This window comes from Apium graveolens, chromosome 2 (genome assembly GCF_009905375.1).
Source record: "Apium graveolens cultivar Ventura chromosome 2, ASM990537v1, whole genome shotgun sequence".
In the NCBI taxonomy this organism is placed as follows: domain Eukaryota; kingdom Viridiplantae; phylum Streptophyta; class Magnoliopsida; order Apiales; family Apiaceae; genus Apium; species Apium graveolens.
The window spans coordinates 207,424,842-207,435,937 of NC_133648.1; the positions used below are offsets into that span (position 1 = coordinate 207,424,842).

The following is an 11,096-nucleotide window of genomic DNA, read 5'->3' on the forward strand; positions in this document are numbered from 1 at the left end:
GGTCGCTCAGCAAAGGTGAGCGGGCGCTCAGGGGGTCACTGGAATTTTTTTTTTCAGCCCCTGTTTTCTAATTTTTTTGTGTTTTTGGATAGGTTATTAACTTCTAAGGGTTCCTGTAACAACAATTCATGGGTTGCCTCCCACGCAGCGCTTCTTTTTCATCATTAGCTTGACGTTTCGTACCCTTCTCAAGTAGTCAACAAAATGGCACTAACCACTTCTCGGTTTGCCATGTCCCCATAGTAGTGCTTCAATCGCTGACCGTTAACCTTGAATGCTTGGTCCGGATCATTCTCAAAAATTTCCACCGCTCCATGTGGAAACACAGTTTTGACAATAAAAGGTCCAGACCACCTTGATTTCAACTTCCCAGGAAAAAGTCGGAGCCGAGAGTTGAATAAAAGAACTTGTTGCCCTGGCACAAATAACTTAGGATGTAGCTTCCTATCGTGCCACCTCTTCACCTTTTCCTTATACATTTTGTTATTCTCGTACGCTTGAAGTCGAAATTCATCAAGTTCATTAAGCTGAAGCATTCTTTTCTTTCCAGCTGCATCTAAATCCAGGTTCAACTTCTTCAATGCCCAGTAGGCCTTATGCTCAAGCTCCGCAGGTAGATGACATCCCTTACCATACACCAACTGAAACGGTGACATCCCAAGTGGAGTTTTGTATGCTGTTCTGTAAGCCCAAACAGCTTCATCGAGATTTAAAGACCAATCCTTCCTTGACGGACAAACAACCTTCTCTAGAATGCGCTTTATCTCTCTGTTAGACACTTCCGCTTGACCATTTGTTTGCGGATGATAAGCAGTAGCTACTCGATGATTCACATTATAACGCTGCATCATAGAAGTGAACTTACGGTTGCAAAAATGCGATCCTTCATCACTTATGATTACCCGAGGTGTTCCAAACCTTGTGAAAATTTGCTTATGAAGAAAGTTTAGCACTGCCTTTGCATCATTTGTCGGTAAAGCTTTAACTTCGACCCATTTTGAGACATAATCGACTGCCAGCAAGATGTACTGATTATTGCAAGACGAGATAAAAGGCCCCATGAAATCGATTCCCCACATATCAAAGACCTCGACTTCAAGCATCACATTTAATGGCATCTCAACCTTCCTTGAAAAATTTCCCACTCTTTGGCAACGATCACACCTTAAAACAAACTGATGAGCATCCTTAAACAACGTAGGCCAGAAAAAACCTGCTTACAGAATATGAGATGCCGTCTTCTCACCACCATAGTGTCCACCATAAACCGTGGAATGGCAGTCTCGTAATATCCCCTCCGTCTCACAGAACGGGATACATCTCCTGATGATCTGGTGAGCTCCCTGTCTAAACAAATATGGTTCATCCCACATATACCACTTCACCTCATGCAGAAACTTCTTCTTTTGAGCGGATGTCAAATTAGGAGGCATTATATTGCTGACGAGATAGTTTACAATATCTGCAAACCATGGTTCTTCCTCCTGAATTGCAAACAACTGCTCATCCGGAAAAGTTTCGTTGATTAACGTCCTATCCTGTGAAGTAGAATCGGGATTCTCCAATCTAGAGAGATGGTCAGCTACTTGATTCTCAGTACCTTTTCTATCTTTGATCTCTAACTCAAATTCCTGAAGTAAAAGCACCCAACGAATGAGTCTCCGCTTCGAATCCTTCTTGGAAACTAGATAGCGAATAGCTGCATGATCAGTGAATACTGTTACTTTCGTACCAAGTAGATACGATCGAAATTTCTCAAAACCAAAGACTATAGCCAAAAGCTCCTTCTCAGTAGTGGTGTAGTTCAATTGGGCACCATTTAAAGTCTTACTCGCATAGTAGACCACATGGAAGAGGTTTTTCTTGCGCTGTCCCAGAACTGCACCTACCGCATAATCACTCGCATCACACATCATCTCAAACGGTTATGTTCAATCTGGTGTTGTAATAATTGGTGTAGTGATCAAACTCTTCTTAAGAGTCTCGAATGCTGCCAAACATTCATCATCGAATTTGAAAGGCACATCTTTCTCAAGCAAATTGCACAACGGCTTAGATATCTTTGAAAAGTCCTTGATAAATTGCCGATCAAAACCCGCATGACCAAGAAAACTACGGATTCCTTTCACAGAATTAGGTGGGGGAAGATTTTCAATAACTCCCACCTTGGCCTTGTCCACCTCCAGACCCTTGCTAGAGACCTTATGCCTAAGGATAATGCCTTCACGCACCATAAAATGACATTTCTCCCAATTGAGCACCAAATTAGTTTCCACGCATCTTCTGAGTACGGCGCGCGGATTATTCAAACATTCATCATATGAGTGTCCAAAGACGGAGAAGTCATCCATGAACACTTCGACGTTATTTCCAATCATGTCAGAGAATATAGCCATCATACATCTCTGAAAAGTGGCCGGGGCGCCACACAACCCAAAAGAAACTCTGCGAAAAGCAAACGTGCTAAATGGACAAGTGAAGGTAGTCTTTTCCTGATCCTCTAGTGCAATACAAATCTGATTATACCCGGAATAACCATCCAGAAGACAAAAATACTCATGACCTGCCAATCTGTCAAGCATCTGATCAATAAATGGAAGAGGGAAGTGATCCTTCCTTGTGGCTTTGTTCAATTTTCTATAATCCATGCATACTCTCCATCCTGTAACTGTTCGAGTAGGGATGAGCTCATTCTTTTCATTTGCGACCACAGTGATACCTCCTTTCTTAGGTACACATTGTACGGGGCTCACCCACGAGCTGTCAGAAATAGGATAAATGATGCCTGCATCCAGCCATTTCAGAATTTCTTTCTTCACCACTTCCTTCATGATGGGATTCAGTCTTCGCTGCTGTTCCACAGTTGGCTTACTACCTTCCTCTAGCAGAATTTTATGCATATAATATGAAGGACTTATCCCCTTGATGTCTGCTATGGTCCATCCTATAGCCGATTTGAATTCTCTCAAAATCCTTAAGAGCTTGTCTTCCTCACTACCTGAAAGGTCAGATGAAATAATAACAGGTAACGTAGATGAATCACCTAAAAAAACATACCTCAAGTGTTCAGGTAATGGCTTGAGCTCCAAGGTAGGTGCTTCCTCTATTGATGGTTTGAGCTTCCCTTCAGCATTCTTAAGGTCAGAAGTACCAAGAGATTCAAATGGTATGTCCAGCTTTCGCTTCCAGGGAGAAGCGTTCAGATATTGTAATTGCTCATTGTCATCTTCATCATCGCTGTCAAAATCCCCCACTAAGGCCTTTTCCAATGCATCAGACATTAGCATGCGATCGAGTTCCAAAGTAACCGCAGAATCAATCACATCCAATTTTAAGCACTCCTCATCTTCTGTAGGGAATTTCATTTCCTTGAATACGTTGAAGGTCACATCCTGATCTTGGACCCGCATAGTAAGTTCACCTTTTTGCACATCTATCAAGGTACGGCCAGTAGCCAAGAAAGGCCTTCCCAAGATTATGGGAATCTTCTTATCTTCCTCAAAATCCAGAATAACAAAATATGCAGGAAAGAAGAGCTTATCCACCTTGACGAGCACATCCTCAACTATGCCCCTTGGGTAAGTAATGGAACGGTCAGCCAATTGTAGCGACATGTATGTGGGTTTTGGATCAGGCAGATCCAGCTTTTTAAAGATTGACAACGGCATCAGATTAATGCTTTCTTCCAAATCACAAAGGCACTTGTTAAAAGTCAGATTGCCAATGGTGCAAGGAATGGTGAAGCTTCCTGGATCTTTCAGTTTTGGTGGTAACTTTTGCTGCAGAACAGCACTGCATTCTTCCGTGAGAGCAACGGTTTCAAGGTCATCCAGTTTCACCTTCCTTGAAAGAATAGTCTTCATAAACTTCGCATAACTAGGCATTTGTTCCAGAGCCTCAGCGAAAGGTATATTGATGTGAAGTTTCTTGAACACCTCCAGAAACTTCCCGAACTGTCTATCCAGCTTTTGTTGCTGCAATCTCTTAGGAAAAGGTGGTGGAGGATAGAGCTGTTTCTCCCCTGTATTAGCCTCAGGCAGAGTGTGTTCAACAGTAGTCTTCCTTGGTTCCGCCACTTTCTCCTTTTGCTTAGATTCTTCATCTCTAATTTCAGCGTCTACTTCTTTTGCCTTTTCAGCATCAGCCACTTTTCCAGACCTTAAGGTAATAGCCTTGACTTGCTCTTTAGCTTCCTTCCTGCCTGGTACTTCCGTGTCACTGGGAAGAGTGCCAGGTTGACGATTGAGCACTGCATTGGCTAATTGACCGATTTGATTTTCCAAGGTCTTGGTAAAAACCGCCTGACTCTTGCACAACAGCTTAAGTTCCTCAAAATCAGCACTAGTATGTGCAACTGTACTTCCCTGTTGAGGATATGATTGCCTTGTAGCATACTGCTGTGGTTGCTGGAATCCAGGTGGGTTAAACTGTTTACTCACTCCTTGCTGATATGGTGGCTGAATAGCATTCTGATTATTCCCCCAGCTGAAATTTGGATGATTTCTGTTGTTAGGATGATAGGTCGCTGGCACAGGCTGCTGTTGTCGCTGATAATTATTGACATACTGAACAGATTCGTTGACAAGAGAACACTGATCTGTAGCATGAGAACCTGCACAAAGCTCACAAACCATAGCTATTTGATTAACTCCATATGTAGCCAGAGAATCAACCTTCATTGATAGCGCTTGGAGCTGGGCTGCAATAGCGGTGGCTGCATCAACTTCCAGAATACCTGCTACCTTGCTTGACGTCATCCTCTGAGTTGGGTTTTGATGCTCATTTGCAGCCATCGTCTCTATAAGATTATACGCCTCAGTATAGCTTTTAGCCCATAAGGCGCCTCCAGCTACTGCATCGAGCATGGGCCGAGATTGGGCCCCCAAACCATTATAGAAACCAGTGATCACCATCCAATTCGGCATTCCATGATGTGGACATTTTCTCAACATTTCCTTGTAGCGTTCCCAAGCCTCGCACATAGATTCTGTAGGTTGCTGCACAAACTGAGTAAGAGCACTCCTCATAGCAGCAGTCTTTGCCATCGGATAAAACTTCACCAGAAACTTTTGCGCAAGATCTTGCCACGTAGTGATGGACCCAGCTGGTTCAGAATGTAACCAGTCTTTAGCCTTGTCCCTCAGTGAGAATGGGAAAAGCCTCAACTTGATAGCCTCATCAGTCACGCCATTATACTTAAAAGTGCTGCAGATCTCGACAAAATTCCTTATGTGCATGTTGGGGTCTTCAGTTGCCGCTCCTCCAAAAGAAACAGAATTCTGCACCATCTGAATAGTGCCCGGCTTGATTTCAAAGGTGTTAGCTTGAATAGCTGGATGAAGGATGCTTGACTGAATGTCATCAATTGTAGGCCGAGAAAAATCCATAAGAGCTGGATCAGCTTGAACAATACGATCTCCCATGTTTACTGGTTCTTTCTGCTCAGTTCCTGAATCCGAATCCTCAAAATCTAACTTCTCCGGAATATCAAGAACTTCGTCTGTCTCCTCAGCTGTATCTAAAGTCCTCTTGCCAGCACGAGAACGAGTTTGCATAAACGCTTGCTAAAGTACCTGAAACACAACCGGAAAAAATAAGTAACTACTACGTCCTAATCACTGAGTCCTAATGACCAATGATGGTAAGTACATAAACTAAACAAATATGCCGAGTCCCCGGCAGCGGCGCCAAAAACTTGTTAGGGCGAAAACACGCGCTAATATTCACACAAGTATACGCGTTCGTAAGTAATATAGAATATTTTCTAGTTCGTTCCCTCAGAGACTCAGACTAAATTATTGTCTAATTAAACTCACTCACCAATGTATGATTACTTCTCAATGTTAAGACACTAACACTTAAAATTGTTGATTAAATATTAACTATAATTAACTACTTAATTAATCACTTAACTAACACTTCAATTTATCAATAATAAACACTCATGAGATCACAACTTCATTATTACTTCCTTCTATAGCCATTGTTATTACCTTTAGCATGTGACATTGATGATATTAATCGAATAACACGAAACTGATAAAAGCCAACTTTCATTGTACTAATACCATTCTACCAAGCATCCACAATTAAGATAGAAGTTGAATAGTCATCAATTATGTTGAGTTCTTATATGTCTACAGAAATTGACAACACAACGATTTAAGCACAAGTTATTCCTTTTGATTACATAGGGCAAATAAAACTGTTAGAGTTACCACTAATCATGCACAACGTTCATGAACCTATGCTAGCATGGCAAGTTCTAAATCTCAAGATCCACCGTCGCTTGACAAGAGATTAACACCCTATCTTATATGTTCGCGACGCACATAAGACGAATACGCACAACCAATACTAGATATCATGCAATCATCACACACTAAAGTATTAAACGATTAACTAAAGAATTCCATAATAAATCCGTTGCAACCCCACGATCACGATTAGCCCATAATAGAACTTATCGTCATCATGGGTTCATATGAAATCATGATAAACAAACACAAGAAAATAATAACTAAACTAATTATATTAAAACAGAGTACGTCACAAGAGTAAATAAGTTCAAAGCAAGAAAACTAGCATCCAACATTATAACGAAACAAGAATCACAAGAAGATATGCTTCCTCTTCGTTGCGGTGTGCTAAATCGGTCTTCTTCCTTATCTCCTTCGCTCCTTGCGTAAAAACACAATCTTCTTCAATCCACACTTGTGAAAACGTCTCAAATCTACTTATATAATAGTCCCATAAAACTCAGATTACATAGAAGTGGAAACCAAACAGAAGTAGAAGTCCTAAAATAATTTGTCTTTTTTCCCAACCCTGCGCGGCCGCTCACCATAGCTGAGCGGGCGCTCAGACCTCTACTGGAAAAAAAATGATTTTGCTCCGTTTCTTCACCGTAATCTGCCCGTTTCTTTCCTCTCGCAATGGTGAACACATGCCAAGGCTTATTCTTGATGATTCCTCCCCCGAAATGCAACTAAAACCCTGAAATGCATAAACACTAGAAAAACGCATCAAATACACAAAATACTTGATTTCAAGACACCAATTTAAGCCATTTTAAGACGCTCTAAGTGGTATAAAATGCCACTTATCACAGAGCCAAGACGACCATAATTTGCCTTTGTAGTGGCCCTGGCCAACTAGCCAATATTTGGAGGGTATATGGCCGACCAGGAGCCTCCGTAACAGAGCCAAGACGACCAAAATTTGTTTCTATAGTGCACCCGGTCGACCAGCCCAAAAATTGAGGCCTTTTGGCCAACCAGGAGCCTCCGTAGCATAGCCAACACGGCCACAATTTGCTTCTGTAGTGCTCCTGGCCGACTAGCCCACAAATTGAGGCCTTTTGGCCAACCAGGAGCCGCCGTAGGAGAGCCAAGACAAAAACAATTTGCTTTCATAGTGCTCCCGACCGACCAGTACACAAATTGAGGCCTTTGGCCAACAAGGAGCTTCCATAGTGGAGCCAAGACGGCCACAATTTCCCTCCATAGTGGCCCTGGCCGAGAAGCAAACATTTAGAGGACATATGGGCGACAAAGAGCCTCTATAGCAGAACCAAAATGGCCACAATTAGCTTCCATAGTGCTCCCGCCGACCGGCCCAAAAATTGAGGTATTTTGGCCAACTAGGAGCCTTCATAGCATAGCGAAGACGACCATAATTTGCTTCTGTAGTGCTCGGGGCCAACTAGAACACAAATTGAGGCCTTTTGGCCAACCAGGAACCTCCTTAGTAGAGCCAAGACAATCACAATTTGCTTCCATAGTGCTCCCAGTCGACCAGCCAGAAATTGAGGCCCTTTGACCAACCAGGAGCTTCCGTAGCAGAGCCAAGACGGCCACAATTCGCTTCCGTACTGCTCTCGGCCTACCAACCCAAAAATTGAGGTTTTTTGGCCAACCAAGAGCCTCCATAGCAGAGCCAAAATGGCCACAATTTGCTTCTGTAGTGCTCTCGACCGACCAACCTACAAATTGAGGCCTTTTGGCCAACCAGGAGCCTCCGTAGTAGAGCCAAGATGGCCATAATTTGCTTTCGTAGTGCTCCCGGGTGAGTAGACCACAAATTAAGGCCTTTTGGCCAACCAGGGGCCTTCGTAGCATAGCCAACACGGACATAATTTGGTTCTGTAGTGCTCCCAGCCGACCAGCCCACAAATTGAGGCCTTTTGGCCAACCAGGAGCCTCCGAAGTAGAGCCAAAACGGCCACAATTTTCTTTCATTCTGCTCCCAGCCGACCAGCCCATAAATTGAGGCCTTTTCGCCAACTAGCCCATAAATTGAGGCCTTTTGGCCAACCAGGAGTCTTTTTAGCAAAGCCAATATGACCACGATTTGATTTTGTAGTGCTCCCGGCCGACCAACCCATAAATTGAGGCCTTTTGGCCAACCGGGAGCCTCCGTAGTAGAGCCAAGATGGCCACAAATTGCTTCTATAGTGCTCGCAGCCAACCAGCCCATAAATTGAGGCCTTTTGGCCAACCAGGAGCCTCCAAAGTAGAGCCAATACGGCCATAATTTGCTTTCGTAGTGCTCCCAGCCGATCAGCCCATAAATTGAGGCTTTTTGGCCAACTAAGAGCCTCAGTAGCGGAGCCCAGATGACCACAATTTGCTTTCGTAGTACTCACAGCCGACCAACCCAAAAATTGAGGTCTTTTCGCCAACTAGGAGCCTCCGTAGCAGAGCCTAGACGAACATAATTTTCCTCCGTAGTGGCCCTGACCAACCAGCCAACTTTTGGAGGGCATATTGCCGACCAGGAGCCTCCGTAACAGAGCCAAGATGACCAAAATTTGCTTTTGTAGTGCACCCGGCCCACCAGCCCACAAATTGAGGACTTTTAGCCAACCAGGAGCCCTCGTAGTAGAGCCAAGACGACCAAAATTTGCTTCCATAGTGCTCCCAACTAACCAGCCAGAAATTGAGGCCTTTTGGCCAACCAGGAGCCTCCGTAGAAGAGACAAGACGCCCATAATTTGCTTCTGTAGTGTTGTCGGCCGACTAACCCATAAATTGAGGTTTTTTGGCCAACCAACATCCTCCATAGCTGAGCCAAGATAGCCACAATTTGATTCTGTAGTTCTCTCGGCCGACCAACCCATAAATTGAGGCCTTTTGGCCAAACAGAAGCATCCGTAGCAGAGCCAAGACGGCCAACATTAGCTTCCGTACTGTTCCCGGCCGACCAGCCCACAAATTGAGGCATTTTGGCCAACTAGGAGTCTCTGTAGCGTAGCCAAGATGGCCACAATTTGCTTCAGTAGTGCTCCCAGCTGACCAGCCCATATATTGAGGCCTTTAGGCCAACCAGGAGCCTCGTAGCAGAGCCAAGATGGCCATAATTTGCTTCCGTAGTGCTCTCAGCCGACCAACCCACATATTGAGGTTTTTGGGCTAACCAGGAGCCTCCTTAGCAGAGCCAAGATGACCACAATATGCTTCCGTAGTGCTCCCGGCCAACCAGACCACAAATTGAGGCCTTTTGGCCAACTAGGAGCCTTTGTAGCATAGCCAACACAGCAACAATTTGCTTCTATAGTGCTCTTAGCCGACCATCCCATTAATTGAGGCCTTTTGGCCAACCAGGAGCCTGCGAAGTAGAGCCAAGACGGCCACAATTTGCTTCGGTAGTGCTCGCAGGTGACTAGCCCATAAATTGAGGGTTTTGGCCAACCAGGAGCCTCCATATCAAATCCAAGACGGCCACGATTTGCTTTCATAGTGCTCCTGGCCTACCAGACCACAAATTGAGGCCTTTTGGCCAACCAGGACCTCTGTAGCTGAGCCAAGACGGCCATAATTTGCTTCTGTAGTGCTCCCATCCGACCAGCCCACAAATTGAGGCCTTTTGGCCAACCCAGAGCCTCCGAAGTAGAGCCAAGATGGCCACAATTTGCTTCTGTAGTGCTTCCAGCTGATCAACCCATAAATTGAGGCTTTTTGGCCGACTAGAAGCCTCCGTAGTAGAGCCAAGATGACCACAATTTACCTCTATTGTGGCCCTGACCAACCAGCCAACATTTAGAGGGCATATTGCCGACCAGGAGCCTCCGTAACAGAGCCAAGATGACCACAATTTGTTTATGTAGTGCACCCGGCTGACCAGCCCACAAATTGAGGCTTTTTGGCCAATTAGGATCCTCCGTAGCATAGCCAACACGGCGACAATTTTCTTCTATAGTGCTCCTGGCCGACCTGCCCATAGATTGAAGCCTTTTGGCCAACCAGGAGCCTCCATAGCAGAGCCAAGATGGCAATAATTTACTTCCGTAGTGCTCCCGGCCAACCAGCACACAAATTGAGGCCTTTTGGCCAATAAAGAGCTTCCGTAATGGAGCCAAGATGGCCACAATTTGCCTCCGGAGTGGCCCTGACCGAGCACTCAATATTTGGAGGACATATGTTAGGTATATGTTGTGAACTTGATGATAAATGATATAAAACACCTTAGTGGATTTGACTTGGTGAATTTTGTAGCACTCGGCGGTTTATCAAATATAGCCCTGATGGATGATTCAGTATAGTCCCGACGGATGATGATTTGATATCCATCGAGTGAGTAGCTTATGTAATAATAAGTATTGTAGCACATTTCTGCAAACAACTTTGTGTAGATTTTGTCGGAGATTATGAGTCATGTTGACTACTAGTAGATATGTAGAATAGGTTGATTAATTATAAATATGAGATGTCTTGTAATTCTGCATAAGTGAAATAGAGTCAAGTGTCAAATAGCTACCTGATGGATGATCAACAAAGCTACCCGATGGATGATCAACAAAGCTACCCGACGGATAACAAGAATGTACCCGACAGATGATCAATTCAAATATATATTGACAGTGAGAACACAGTTACATGCATTGGGTGTTTGCAAAAGGAATGTGGCAGCCTATTTAGAAGGAAATTGAGAACAAAGAAACATGACCATTTCCATACAAGTTATGAAGATTTTCAAAGATTCTGGAATAGAGTAATGAAGTAGCATGAAGTTAGAATTGATAGGTTTTGTTTTATTACCCTGTCTTATTACCATGTAAATTTGGTGATATATAAACCAAGTGTAGAAAGTAGAAC

At 43.9% G+C, this 11,096-nt stretch overlaps 1 non-coding gene across 1 annotated transcript; it reads left to right on the forward strand.

The window, feature by feature from the left end:
* Window positions 1–4,923: 4,923 nt before the first annotated feature.
* LOC141709437 (small nucleolar RNA R71) lies at window positions 4,924–5,030 on the forward strand. Its single transcript, XR_012570013.1, has one exon. It is a non-coding gene; the product is annotated as a small nucleolar RNA R71 (small nucleolar RNA).
* The last annotated feature ends 6,066 nt before the right edge of the window (window positions 5,031–11,096 follow it).